Below are 15,187 nucleotides of genomic sequence, written 5' to 3' on the forward strand. Positions count from 1 at the left end.
AATCTAATGTTAAATCCCAAGGACTAATACTTAATAGTTGCCATTTCCATTCTATTTATGAGATTCAAAGAGGTTCAGAGTGACTCAGGGGTCTCTGAAAGGCAGTTGCAGCTACTGCCAGAGATAGGGAGCATTTGGGAATGTGCAGAGGGAGGACATCAGAGGTTATGGAGGTCTAACCTTCTGCTCTAGGAAAGCATGTATTTCAACCTAATACCTCTACCCAGTCCAGCATCTCATTATGTAAACATACCTACCTCATTCATCTGCATCATCTAATCCTGCCTCCTAAAAATTTCTAGTGAGAGTAGGTACTCCTCCTCTGAGATCCCTCGGTGGCCTCTGGTTATTTCTGTTTGAGCACTTCATGATGTATATTTATAATTTTTCCATGATGTTTTAAGTTATAATTGCTTCTGTGACTCTCCTACTATTCCACAAACTTCCTTTTTCACACTTACATCTCTGTGACCCAGCTCCTGGCACACAGTGCCTGGCATGGATTTTAGTGGCTCTTTACCTCAACTGCACATCAGAATTGCACAGATGATTGTTAATGCATCCCAGTATTTGGACTCTGCGTCCATTGGTTTGGGGTGGGGCCCAGACCTCAACAGTTTTTAAGGTCAACAGATGATTGTGATGTGAAGCCAAGTTTGTGGATTTCTGGGCTAAATACTCAGTAAATACTTAAGTAAACTAACTAGAATCATCTTTCTCTGAGTGTATCTGAGTGAATATATGCATGTGGGCCGTGTTGGATTTAGAGAAGAATTAGTTTGGGTGGTGGCAAACTTCTGTGCTATTCCCTTTTCTTCCCGTGAAACTTGTGGATTTTGAGGATCTGTATAGACTTGGGGGATTGGAGGGCTTCCAGGGACAAAGCTGAGGGATGTCATGGTTGTTCACAGAGACCTATTCCCCCTCTCCAGTTCTGCACTAGCACAAGGGGAGCGAGTCAGCAATTTATGTTTTCTGCTGCCAAATGTAGTAACAGGAACACTTTTTCCCTGATTCTGCATGCTGTTTGGAAGTCCAAATCAATTAATTTTTCTTGGGTTTTGCAGCTGGTGCATTGATTTTTCTATTCACTTATTAATTCATTTACTCCCTCAATAAGTATTGATTGTTTATGAGTATAGCATAATGCCAGCTCTATGGGTCATGTGAAGAAAATGGCATACAGGTGTCCTGAGGAGCCTAAAATGTAGCCGGGTAGACAGTATATGCACATCCAAAAAGCAGCTATACTTTTTACCATTAAGAGAGCAGGCTTTGAGCCAGACAACCTGATTGATTGCCTGGCCCACTATTTATTGGTTGCGGACCCTGAGAAAGTTACTTTACCTCTCTAAGCCTTAGTTTCCTCATATGAACATTTCTCTTCTGTGAATGATAATAAAAACTATATCATAGGGTTGCTGTGAGGATTAAATGAGGTCATTCCTGTAAAGCATTTAGCATAGTGCCTGGCACATAGTAAAAATTCAAGTAAGTGTTAGCTGTTATGATAGGAAAGATAGCAACCAGAGTTAGCAAGTGAGCAGGATTGGGAATAGAGGATATACAAAAATTTAGGGAAGGTAGAGATCGATGTGGTTGTGGGGAGTTGGGGGAAGAAAGCCTCAGAAAGGTAGAAATTGAGTTGATTTTGGGGATGTGTATGCTCTGGAATAGTGGTGAGAAGCAAAGACCTGCTTGATGTGGGGGGTGAGGGGAGGGTGGGAAGTCTGTCTAGAGTTGAGAGCACTTGCTATTTGAAGTGGGGCAAAACAGTTCATTATTGGCCTGGACCCTCACCTCTGCTCTAGGAATGCTTAGGAGGCTAATATATTAATTGGTTATGTCTGCTAGTCCCCTTCTAACCCCATATTCAGCAAGTGTGGTGATTTATCGTTATGGACCAAACATTCCAAAATGCCATTCGCAGAGCTGGGAAGGCTAAATTTAGCGTAACAGTCCTGGGTGTTTAGAACTTCAAGTGAAATTCTAGATTTTGAGATCAGGTTAAGACCACTTGGCCCTTTAACTGCAGTTAACATTTTCCTTGAAAAATTCCAACCTTTAAAAGCCTCTATTTGACAACTAGCTTGCCAATATTTATGTTCCACTCCATTAGCATCACCAGGGCTGACTCTCCACTTTCAAAGATATGCATTCGGCTGGAAGAAATCACTGCTGTTTGCTCATTTCACATGCTCATACAAATATGGGTGTGCACGCGCACACACACAGACACACACACACATAGCATGCCCCTGGTCTGTGTGTATGTGTATTTGGTCCACTGGGAAAGTTGTGCTAAATGTCTTGTGTTTGACTTCATCTGTCCTTATTTTCCTTAAGTCTTTCTTTTTCTTTATTAGCTGTGAGTCTTCTGGAGAACTGAAAGGCAATGTATTATGATACTCTAATGTCTGGTTCAAAGGCTAATTATTTTAAGTACATTTTGCCAGCATAGGATCCCTAATAAGTATCTCATGAATTTCAGGGTTAGGACTGCTAGGATTGCCTTGTGCCTCAGAGATATGGACATGGACTTTGAGGACCATGAGGAAAAAGAAAAGAACAAGAACTTCATTTTAACCCAGATCCATAGACTGTTGATAAGAAAATGTCCTTTACATGACTTTGGGTTTGCTCCTTTTACTAGTTCAGAGCCCATCAGAAATATACATTTAACTAGTCAGTGATTCTTAATCATTTTTAGGTGTATATGTGATGGGTGGGTAGTCTTTAGGAATGTGACAGAAGCTACAGATGCTTTCTCCAGAAAAATGCATATAAACACATTACACACATTTTCTGCATACAATTTATTTTGCTGCATTGCAGACATACTTTTCACATAGTCAAAATGTTAAAACAATACTTTAAAAGTCTTGTGATCCTCTTAATCTCATTTTTGCATGGAAAAATTCACGGCCATTTCCTGAGAAACCTTAGTAAGTCATAACGTGCAAATTTAAGTAAAACCTAGTTTAGCTCAAAAGTGAGTTTCACAAGACTGTTTGGTTAGAATAAGAGATTAAAATTACAGAGTGCTTTTTTGACATGATAATGCAAATATCTTTCATATGCAATCAGCTTAGACTTTTCATTTTAGTGGTAACAAGGATAGCAAATTCTAATTTATAGTAGTATTTGCTAGCAAAAGAGTTTTCATAGGTTATTCTGATAGATGATGATAGGCTTATGTCAAGGAATGGAGAATTCTCTAAAACACTTTGAGTTGAATTTATGTAATAGCATTTTCTTTGTCTTCATTTCAATGAGATCAACTTCGTCAGTGTTTGAATCATAAATGTTGCCTTCGTCGTCAGAAAGAACCAGGATTATACATTTCAATTTTAAGGTCACCCAAAGAAGTATTCTTCAAGGATTTCTTTGCCCATTTGCACCTGCACAAGAGCCAGCAGAGCCTTTTCAATCTGGCTCCAGCCTCCAGATACCCTTTCTCCAACAATGCAAGGAGCACACAGCTGTCTTTCTCCAAACACCTCTCCACAATGGTAGCTTGGTCAGGAGACTTTAAATTTTTTCTACAGCATCTATAATGGAATGAGCTGGACCTCGAGTCAAGAGTTATGGCTCATTCAGATGGCCCAAGATGTCAATCAAGTCACTCAAGTCATGAGTGGGAACTCTTTGTCAAATCAATCTAAGAATGGACTTTGCTAGTCACTTAAGGTAAAGCTTTCTGCCTGAAGTTAATACATTTCTTCAAAATTTGTACTTTAGAAAGCCCGTGAACTCCAGCGTTTCTTTTTTAAGTTGAAGTATAAAAATTGACATATGATACTACAGATGACTCTTGAACCACAGGGGGGCTGGGGTGCCAACCCCTGTGCAGTAAAAAAATCTCCCTCTTAAGTTTTGACTCCCTGAAAACTTAATTACTAATAGCCTACTGTTGACTGGAAGCCTTATGTTAATAACATACCCAATCAACACATATTTTGTATGTTATATGTATTATATACTATATTCTTACAATAAAGTAATCTAGAGTGAATAAAACGTAATTAAGAAAATGTTAAGGAAGAGAAAGTACAGTTAAAGTACTGTGCTGTAAAAAAAAAAATCCTTGTATCAGCAGACTTATGCAGTTCAAATCTATGTTCAAGGGTCAACTGTATATTAATTTCAGGTGTACAACACGTGATTTAGCATTTGTATATGTTGTGAAACAATCACCACAATAAGAAGTCTAGTCAACATCTGTCATAATACAAAGTTCCTTACTATATTTCCCATGATGTACATTATATCCCATGACTTACTTTAAAACTGGAAGTTTGTACCTCTTTATCCCTTTCACCCATTTCATCCCTCCCAACCCTACTCCTTCTGGCAATTACCAATCTCTTCTCTGTATCTATGAGTCTAGGTTTTATTTTGTTTTGTTTGTTTTGTTTTTTAGATTCCATGTATAAGTGAAATCATATGGTATTTGTCTTTCTCTGACTTATTTCACTTAGCATAACACTCTCTAGGTCCATTTGTATTATCCAGATGGAAAGGTTTCATTCTTTTTTATGGCAGACTGGCATTCCCTTGTATGTATATACCACCTCTTCTTCATCCATTCATCCACTGATGGACACCTAGGTTGTTTCCATATCTTACCTATTGTAAATAATGCTGCAGTTAACATAGGGTGCATATATCTTTTATAATTAGTGTTTCTGTTTTCTTCAGATAGAAACCCAGTAGTGGAATTGCTAATTCCATACTGTTTTCCATAATGACAGCCAATTTAACCCCCCACCAATAGTGTAAAAGGGAACATTTTTCTCCATATTCTCACTAACCTTTATTGTCTCTCGTCTTTTGATAATAACTACTGTGACAAGTATAGTGTGATATCTCACTGTGGTTTGATTTGTATTTCCCTGATGATTAGTGATACTAAACATTTTTTCATGTATCTGTTGGCCATATACACATCTTCTTTGAAAAATGTCTAATCAGATCCTTTGTCCTTTTTTAAACTGGATTTTTAAAATTACTGAATTGTGTGAGTTCTTTATATATTTTGGATATTAACCCCTTATTGAATGTATGATTTGCAAATATTTCCTCCCATTTAATAGGTTGACTTTTCCTTTTGTTGATGGTTTCCTTCAATGTGTAGAAACTTTTTAGTTTGATATAGTCTCATTTGTCAATTTTGGCTTTTGTTTTCCTTCCTTTTGGAGTCAGGTTAAAAAAAAACATCATTAAGATCAATGTAAAGGAACTTACTGCTATATGTTCTAGATTTTTTTTTGGTTTCAGGTCTTACATTTAAGGCTTTAATCCATTTTGATTTTTTAAAAGATTTTATTTACTTATTTAAGAGTGAGTGAGCAAGAGAGAGAGAGAGAAGGAGCAGGGGGAGGAGCAGAGGGAGAGGGAGAGGGAGAAGCAGACTCCCTACTGAGCAGGGAGTCTGATGCAGGGCTGGATCCCAGGACCCTGAGATCATGAATTGAGCTGAAATCAGATGCTTAACTGACTGAGCCACCAAGGGACCTCTCTTTAATCCATTTTGGGTTAATTTTATATATGATATAAGATGATGGTTAAGTTTCATTCTTTTGCATGGAATTGTCCATTTTTCTCAATACCACTCACTAAAGGTACTATTCTTTCCCATTGTATATTCTTACCTCCTTTATTGAAAATTAATTAATCATATATATACATGGGTTTATTTCTGTGTTCTCTATTCTTTTCTATTGATCTCTGTGTTGTTTGTGTGCCAGTACCATATTGTTTTACAATAGCTTTGTAGTATAATTTGAAATCAAGGAATATGATACCTCTGGCTTTGTTCTTTCTCAAGATTGTTTTGGTTATTCGGAGTTTTTTTGTGGTTTCATATAAATTTTAGAATTATTTTATATAGTTTTGTGAAAAATGCCACTGGAATTTTGATAGTTATTACAGTGAATTGCTAGATCATTTTGGATAGCATGGACATCTTAACAATATTAATTCTAATCCATAAGCATGGAATATCTTTCCATGTATTTGTTTCTTCTTCATTTTCTCTCGTCAATGTCTCATAGTTTGTGCAATGTACAGGTCTTTCACCTCTGTGATTAAATTTATTCCTAGGTATTTCATTTTTTTTAATAATAAATTTATTTTTTATTGGTGTTCAATTGGTATTTCATTTTTTGAGGCAATTGTAAATGGGACTATTTTCTTGATTTCTCTTTCTGATAGTTTGTTATTGTATAGAAACACAATAGATTTTTACATATTAATTTTGTATCCTGCAACTTTCCTGAATTCATTGGTTAGTTCTAATAGTTTTTTTTTTTTTTTTGTGGAGTTTTTAAGATTTTCTATATATGGTGTTATGGCATTTGCAAATAATGACAGTTTTTCTTCTTCCTTTTTAATTTGCATACCTTTTATTTCTTTTTCTTGTCTAATTGCTATGGCTAGGACTTCAGTAGTATGTTGAATAAAAATTGGTGAGACTGGGCATCCTTGTCTTGTTCCTGATTTTAGAGAGAAAGTATTCAGCTTTTCTCTATTGATTATTAAATTAGTTGTGGCTTTGTCATAAGCCTTTATTATGTTGAGGTATAGTCCCTCTATCTCCACTGAGTGTTTTTTGAGCACTTTTATCATAAATGTATGTGGAATTTGACAAATCAAGACCTTGTTTTGCCTCTATTGAGATGTTCATGACTTTTATCTTTCATTTTGCTAATGTATATCAAATTGATTTGCAGATGTTGAATCATCCTTGTATCTCTGGAATAAATTCCACTTGAGAAGGATAGGTATTGAATTATCTTTGAATGTTGACTGAATTCACCAGTGGAGCCATCTGATTCTGGACTTTTGTCAGGAGTTTTTTTTTTTTTTTTTTTTTTTTAAGAATTTATTTATTTATTTATTTATTTATTTATTTATTTATTTATTTATCAGCACGTGAGCTAGGGGAGGAACAGAGGGAGATGGACAAGCAGACTCCACACTGATTGTGAAGCCCAGTGCAGGGCTCTATCTCATGACCCCAAGATCATTATATGAGCTGAAATCAAGAGTCAGATGCTTAACTGACTGTGCCACCCAGGTACCCCAGGAAGTTTTTTTTATTACTAGTGCAATCTTTTTATTTGCAGTATCTATTCAATAGAATTTTCTATTTCTTTCTAATTCAATCTTGGAAGTTTGTCAGTTTCTAGGAATTCATCCAGTTGTTCTAGGTTATCAAATATGTTCATGTACAATTGTTCATAGTAGTCTCTTATGATCCTTTACATTTCTATGGTATCAGTTATAACTTCTCCCTTTTCATTTCTGATTTTATTTACTTGAACTCTCCTTTTTCTTGGTGAGTCTTGCTAAATGTTTATCTATTTATCTTTTCAAAGAACTAGTTCTTCATTTCATTGATTTTTTTTTCTATTGTCTTTTTAGTCTCTATTTCTTTTATTTCTGCTCTGATCTTTATTGGTTCCTTCCTTCTACTAACTTTGGATTTCATTTGTTCTTTTTCTAGTTCCTTAGGTATAGGGTTAAATTATTTGATATTTAAAAAAAATTTCTTTGAACCACTTTTGCTATGTCCCATTGATTTTGGTATGTTTTATTTCTGTTTTCATTTGTCTCTAGATATTTTTAAAATTTCTACTTTGGTTTCTTCTGTGGCTAAGTAGTTGTTCAGAGACATGTTTAATTTCCCTGTATTTTCAGTTTTCCCTAATTATTTTCTTATAATTGATTTCTAGTTTCATACCAGTGTGATCAGAAAAGATACTCGATATGATTTTAATTTTCTTGAATTATTGAGACTTGTTTTGTGGCCTAATATATGATCTATCCTGGAGAATATTCCATGTGCACTTGAAAAAAATGTGTATTCTACTGCTTTTGGATGGAATGTTCTGTGTATGTTTATTAAATGCATTTGGTCTGATGTGTTGTTTAGACTAATATTTCCTTATTGATTTTATGTTTGAACAATCTATCCAATGATATAAGTGAGATGTTAAAAATCCTCTACTAGTACTGTATTACTGTCAGTTTCTCCCTTTATGTCTGTTTATATTTGATGTACATATTTTGGTGCTTCTGTGTTGAGTGCATATATTTTTAAATGTTACATATTTTTACACACTTTGTTTTAAACTCTATTTTGTCTGATATGAGTAGTCACACTAGCTTTCTTTTCCATTTACACGAGATATCTTTTAATATCCCTTTACTTTCCATCTGTGTGTAGACATCTTTACTTATGAAGTGAGTCTCTTGTAGGTAGTATATAGAATACTTATGAAGTGAGTTTCTTGTAGACAGTATATAGATGTGTTTATTTGTTTATCAATTTAGCCACTCCATGTCTTTTGAGTGGAGAGTTTAGTACATTTACACTGAAATTATTGATGGGTATGTACTTATTGCATTTTATTAATTGTTTTCTGGCTTCTTATTTTCTTTAGTTTCTCTCTGTTTCTTTTTTCTCTTGCAGTTTAATGAATTTTTTTAGTGTTATGTTTAGATTCTTTTTTCATTTTCCTTTGTGTATTTATTATAAGGTTTTAATTTGTGGTTACTGTGAAGCTCACATATATTATCCTAGATTTATAATAGTCTATTTTAAGTTGATAGCAACTTAAAGTTGAACATGTTACAAACATTTTCACTGTCCTCCCTTTTGTGTTTTTGATGTCATATTTTATGCTTCTCTTAACTAATTAGTTTTAGTTAATTTTTACTATCTTTGTATTTTAATTTTAATAGTATTTTTAGAAGTGACTAATCTACTACCTTTTCTATATATTTGCCTTTTTTTCCCATAAGCTTTTCGCTTTTGTATATTTTTTTGTTATTGATTAGTACCATTATTTTTTCATCATTATTTTTTCATCTTAGTACCATTATCTTTTCATCATCATGAAATAATATTTTTTCATATTTAAAGTTCCTTTAAATTTCTTGCAAGGTCAGTTTAATATTGATGAGCTGCTTTAGCTTTTGCTTGTGTGGAAAACCCTATCTCTTCTTCAATTCTGAATGATAACCTTGATGGGTAAAATATTATTGGTTGGAAGTTTTTTCCTTTCAGGACTTTTAATGTCATGCCTACTCCCTTCTGGCCTGCAAAGTGTCTGCTGAGAAATCTGCTGATAGCCTTATGGGATTTCCCTTGTTGTATGTAACAATTTGTTTTTCTCTTGCTGCCTTTAAGATTCTATAACTTTTGAGATTTTTAATTATAATGTGTCTTAGTGTAGATCTCTTTGGATTCATCTTGTTTGGAACTCTGGGTTTCCTGGTCCTGTATGTCTGGTTCCCCAGGTTTGGGAAGTTTTCATCCATTATTTCTTCAAATAAGTTTTCTGCCTCTTTCTCTCTTTTATCTCATTCTGGGACCCCTATAATGCAAATATTATTTCACTTGATATTGTCTCAGAGGTCCCTTAAGCTATTTTCACTTTTTAAAAATTCTTTTTTCTTTGGGCGAGTTTCACTCCATTTTCCAGCTTGCTGATCCATTCTTCTACTTTATCCAGTCTGCTGTTGGAACCCTCTAGTATATTTTTCAGTTCAGTTGTATTCTCTAGCTCTGTGACTTCTGTTTGGTATTTATATTTTCTCCTTCTTTGTTGGAGTTCTTACTGCGTTCATTCATTCTTCTACTGAGTTTGGTGAACATTTTTAAAATTTAAATTCAATTAGCCAACATATAGTACATCATTAGTTTCAGATGTAGTGTTCAATAATTCATCAGTTGCATATAACACCTAGTGCTCATCACATCATGTGCCCTCCTTAATGCCCATCACCTAATTACCCCATTCCCCCCATCTTCCTCCCCTTCAGCAACCTTCAGTTTGTTTCCTATAATTAAGAGTCTTTCATGGTTTTTCTCCCTTTCTGATGACTTCCCATTCAGTTTTCCCTCCTTTCTCCTATGATCCTGTTTTGTTTCTTAAATTTCACATATGAGTAAAGCCATGATAATTGTCTTTCTCTGACTGACTTATTTAGCTCAGCATGATATCCCCCAGTTCCATCCACATTTATATAAATGGTTAGTATTCATCCTTTCTGATGGCTGAATAATATTCCATTGTATATATACACCACATTTTCTTTATCCATTCATCTGTTGATGGACATCTTGGCTCTTTCCACAGTTTGGATATTGTGGATGTTGCTCTTATAAACATTGGGGTGTAGGTGCCCCTTCGGATCACCACATTTGTATCTTTGAGGTAAATACCCAGTAGTGCAATTGCTGGGTTGTAGCATAGCTCTAATTTTAACTTCTTCAGGAACCTCTGTACTGTTTTCCAGAGTGGTTGTACCAGCTTGTATTCCCACCAACAATGTAAGAGGGATCCCCTTTCTCTGCATCCTTGCCAACATTTGTTGTTTCCTATCTTGTTAATTTTAGCCATTCTGACTGGTGTGAGGTGGTATTTCATTGTGGTTTTGATTTGTGTTTCCCTGATGCCAAGGGATGTGGAGCATTTTTTTTCATGTGTCTGTTGACTATTTGTATGTCTTTGGAGAAATGTCTGTTCATGCTTCTGCCCATTTCTTGATGGGATTATTTGTTTTTTGGGTATTGAATTTGATAAGTTCTTTTTTTTCTTTAAGATTTTATTTATTTATCCATGAGAGACACACAGAGAGAGGCAGAGACATGGGCAGAGGGAGAAACAGGCTCTCTGTGGGGAGCCCCATGTAGGACTTGCTTCCATGACCCTGGGATCATGCCCTGAGCAGAAGGCAGATACTCAACCACTGAGCCACCCAGGCATCCCAATAACTTCTTTATAGATCTTGAATGCTAGTCCTTTATTTGATATGTCATTGACAAATATCTTCTTCCATTTGGAGGGTTGCCTTTAATTTTGTTAACTATTTCCTTTGCTGTGCAGAAGCTTTTTATCTGGATGAAGTCCCAATAGTACATTTTTGATTCCCTTGCCTTTGGAGACATGTTTAGCAAGGGATTGCTTCAGTTGATGTTGAAGTGGTTGTATCTATGTTCTCTAGGATTTTTTTGGATTCCTGTCTCACATTTACATGAGCAACTTTATGATCATTACTTTGAATTCTTTATCATGTAGATTACTTATCTCTGTATCATTAAGGTATTTTTTTTTTTTGAGGTTTTCTCTTGGTCTTTTATTTGGAATGTATTTCTCTGTTTCCTATTTTTGCTTCACTATCTGTGTTTGTTTCTATATATTAGGAAAAGGATCTACCTTTCTCAGTCATGAAGGGGTGGCTCTGTGTAGGTGATAATCCTTCTTGTTCAACCGTGTCCTAGTTCTTGGTTGCCTCTCAAACCTTTGTGATTGTCTAAACTATCTGATTTATTTTTGACATGTCTCCATTGCTGAGGGTGTGCCAAGACCTGTCAGTGATCCAAGGGGAGGAATCTCATTTAGCACCCAGTTTCAGGCTGATTGGATGTCAGACCCTCAGGCAGCAGCTTTTAAAGTATGCAAATATATATAGTCCTGTGGGGCTGCATTTGAAATCCCTGTTGGGCTCCAGACCAGGAGTTCTGGAGGTGTCCCCCGGGGTGACAGTTGCAAAAATTGGACCTCCTGATGAGAGGCACCTGGGTGACTCACTTGGTTAAGCATCCAGCTCTTGGTTTTGGCTCAGGTCATGATCTCATGGGTTGTGGGATGGAGCCCCGCATCAGACTCTGCACTCAGCAGGGAGTCTGCTTGAGATTCTCTTTTTTCCTCTCTCCCTGCCCTTCCCCCCTCACTCTCTAAATAAATAAATAAATGAATCTTTTAAAAAATTGGGGTTCCACATGAGTGTATAAACTCCTTTCCTGGGAAGTGTTGATGAGCTGTAGTGAGGTCAAGAGATTGCACAAGGATGGTGTCTCCTTGCTTTATGTTCCCTGGTAGAGCCTTTATAGCCTCTAGATATGTGGGAAGTCTGAAGCCTATCCCTGAAGCTGAAGCTCCAGGCTAAGTAAATAGGCCTTTTTCAGAGAAAGACTAAGGGTTGTGTCTCAGTCTGCTGCCTGTACAGTGCCCTAGGAGTGGTTGCATGCCAGGAACTGCCTTTACAATTGTTATCTTCCTGTGGAATTCAAGAACCAAGCTCCCTTGGCCACCAGGACTAGGTGATCAAAGAGTACCCCTATGCGGACTGTGTACCTGCTGGCTTTGCTAGGCCCCTGCAGAATATAGGGGTCTGGGCACACTCACTGGCTTCAGAAAGGTAGTGGGAAAATGTCTGGACTGCATATACCTGCAGGCTTTAGGAATGCAGCAGGAAAGTGCCTTGTCCATGCATGTGTACCAGCTTTAGGCTGGGTAGTAGAATACCACAACCCAGTATGCTTGCCAGCCCCAGCCAGGGAGTAGGGGAGTGTCACAATCCCCATAATAATTGCTGACTTTAGCTAGGGAGTTGAAGAACTCCATGATCCTTGGTGCTCATCTGCCCAAGCAAAGAAGGAAGAGTACTGCAACCACTCATACTCCCTGACTTCAACATGGCAGTGGGATAGGTCTGTGACTGCTTACTCCCTCCTGTCTTAGCAGGGCAGGGAGGGTGCCACCTTGGAGCTCACTTATCTGTGTGAGCCAAGTAGGTGTAGTGTGGAAAATTAGCATCTGCCAGTACTTCTTCTCCAGGAAGGATTTCAGATGCCTCTCTAGCAGGAGCTTTTAGATCAGTAAATAAATTTCCTTCACATATAGTCTAGGCACTTTTCAAATTGCTGTTTTTTTGCTTGCTCTTAGAGCAAGTGAGATCAAATACAATCCCTTTAAAAGGGGAATGTCAGTTTCTTATAGCATTTTGGGTCCCTTGAATTTTAGCTCCATTGATTTTTCTAAGCCAGATGTTTTGGGGGTTCATCTTTCTAGTGCAGAACCCAGGGGTTGGGGTACCTGATGTGAGGCATCAATCCCTCACTCTTCCAGAAGTACTGGGCTAGTGAGAGCCTTCTCTGTTGTGCATTTCTGCACTGGAGAGTGGGGTTTTGTTGAGATTGTGTCTCTGCCTCTTCTACCCATCTCGATGAGGTCTTTTTATCCTTCATATAAAGAGGTACTTCACCTAATTTTCAGATCTTTTTCAGAGGAAAATGATCCATATGTAGCTATAGATTTGGTGTGTCCATGGGAGGTGAGTTCATAATTTTCCCGTATACCATCTTACAGAAGTCACAGCATTTATTTCTTGACAAGTATTAATAAAGCATGATTCAAGGTCTTGACTCTGTTAAGCTGAGGTAGACATGACTTATTTGAGAATTATTATTTATATCACATGGATCTAGGAAAAAAGTCAGTGTGGAGTTTCTTTTTCAGCAACATGGTGAAGCTGGAGGATTTGTGGAACAGTAATGTTCTCCATCTGTACCCATGACACTAATATTCTTCTTTCAAGGTGTTGGTTGGCAAAGAAAATTTTCATTATTTCAAAGTTGTCTAAGAATCTGTTGTTTCGGAAGGGGTCTCACCAAATGAACATCTGCATATATGTTACAGGAAATCTAGGAACTGGCTATATGAAAATCATCAATGCATTTAGTCAAATGCTTAAGGGAACTTGTCTAGCTCAGATTCCCTAAGACCTTCTTCAAACAGAAGAAAAAATAGATAGGGTGATACTTCTTAACAGAGGCACTACTTCAGTGTTTTTTCACTTCTCAGACTACAGATCCACTTGATTGCTTTAGGGCAAATGACTCCAGAGTCCGTCCAATTGCAAGACTTCTTTTGGTTGGCTATGTGAAAAACATTGTTGAAGGATGCTCTCTAAGTCCAGACTGTTGAGTTGGTGTAAATTTCCCTAATTTTTTCTAGCTGACCTCATGTCTCATAAAAATGACCTATTCTCAACCAGGCATTCTAACAATGGGCAGATACCAGTTGTTCCTTTGGTTTTGCTGGCTCTGTGCTTCCACTGAGGAAGAAATTTGCTGTACAAGAGGGATCATTGTTTTTGGTGCCCATCACATTTGGGATAAAACTAAAAGACACACACTTTGTTCTACTCTATTTTCTTTTTTTTTTTTTTTATTTTTTTATTTTTTCAACTCAAACCAGGCCACATGCTAAGGATTAATGCTCATAATTATAATGGAGGCTTATCTAAAAATATATATCAATAGGAAAGCACTTTGATGATGACGATTGTTTGTTACTTGCAGTATATTATATTCCATGTTGCTCTACACTTGGGAGGTAGGAAACAATTCCTTAAAAACAAAATTTGGCTAAAATTAATTTTTCCCACAGAGACAAGTTTCAAATTTGGAAGAGTTCAGGTATGACAAATCTCCCCCCTTACCTCACTGATTCCTTAAAATCCATTTAAAGACTCCTGAACTCTTAAATGTAGAAAAGACCTGTTTTGCTGAGAAAATCCTGAAAAGGTTGAAACTGAAAGTGTATTCTTCCATTATTATTTGGCTAAAACACAGAACTTTCACTTAGAGTCCCTTAAAGTCAGTAATTTGGCCCATCTTTGGACACTCTGCTCCTAATAAGGCTGCCTTGGAAACATATACGTACTTATATAAAGCACTTTTTAGGTTCTGTTGAATTTTCATCTTGTTCCCAGACTAGATGGGGAGCTCCTTGAGAGCAGGAACAATTTTTTTTCATTATTTAGGGATTAGTATTTTCATGGTACTTGGCACATGGCAAGCTCCTATAAATGCTTGAGTGATAACCATCAAATGTTCTCAAATCATTTAACATTTAATATAGTTTAAATACTCCTAAGATAGAGTTCATCACCAATACTTGATACATCTGACACTTAAAACTATGCTTGCTTGTGGCCTTTGTCTAGTGTTAGTTTTACCATTTTTGATACACTAAGATTCTGTAATAAGAGCCTCAATCCCTCTTAAGAAATATAGAAAAAAAAAAAAGAAAAAGAAAAAAGAAGGGTAGCTAGGGGTAGTCATATAGGATGCCTCATAAGGAGATAGGTGTAAAATGTGCATGTATTGCTGCCACGCTGCCAGGGTTCACAGTGAGGGTGTCTTGCCCAGTCTAACCAGTCCAGAATATATGAAGAAGAGCTTTTAACAGTCAGTGTCCTAATTGCTACTGAGATGCTCATTGCCCAAGCTCTTGTGTTTCCTCAAAGGCAGGTGTCTCAGCTGCTTCTGTGCTACATTCAGTTGAGAGTGCTCTCCATAGAAACACTACCATCCTGGCCAGCT

The 15,187-nt window shown here is 36.7% G+C and overlaps 1 long non-coding RNA gene across 3 annotated transcripts in view; it reads left to right on the forward strand.

Annotated features, from left to right (window-relative positions):
* The window catches only part of LOC111091952, a 54,829-nt gene that overhangs the window by 11,799 nt on the left and 27,843 nt on the right, over positions 1-15,187 (forward strand). Inside the window, exon 1 of one of the 3 annotated variants that reach the window (XR_005377070.1) lies at positions 3,282-3,690. The exons of the other annotated variants lie outside the window; for them this stretch is intronic. This is a non-coding gene — a long non-coding RNA (uncharacterized LOC111091952). Of the gene's footprint in view, positions 1-3,281; positions 3,691-15,187 lie in introns of those variants that run through there. 3 annotated transcript variants of the gene reach the window in all.

This window comes from Canis lupus, chromosome 23 (genome assembly GCF_011100685.1).
Source record: "Canis lupus familiaris isolate Mischka breed German Shepherd chromosome 23, alternate assembly UU_Cfam_GSD_1.0, whole genome shotgun sequence".
NCBI classification, from domain to species: Eukaryota; Metazoa; Chordata; class Mammalia; order Carnivora; family Canidae; genus Canis; species Canis lupus.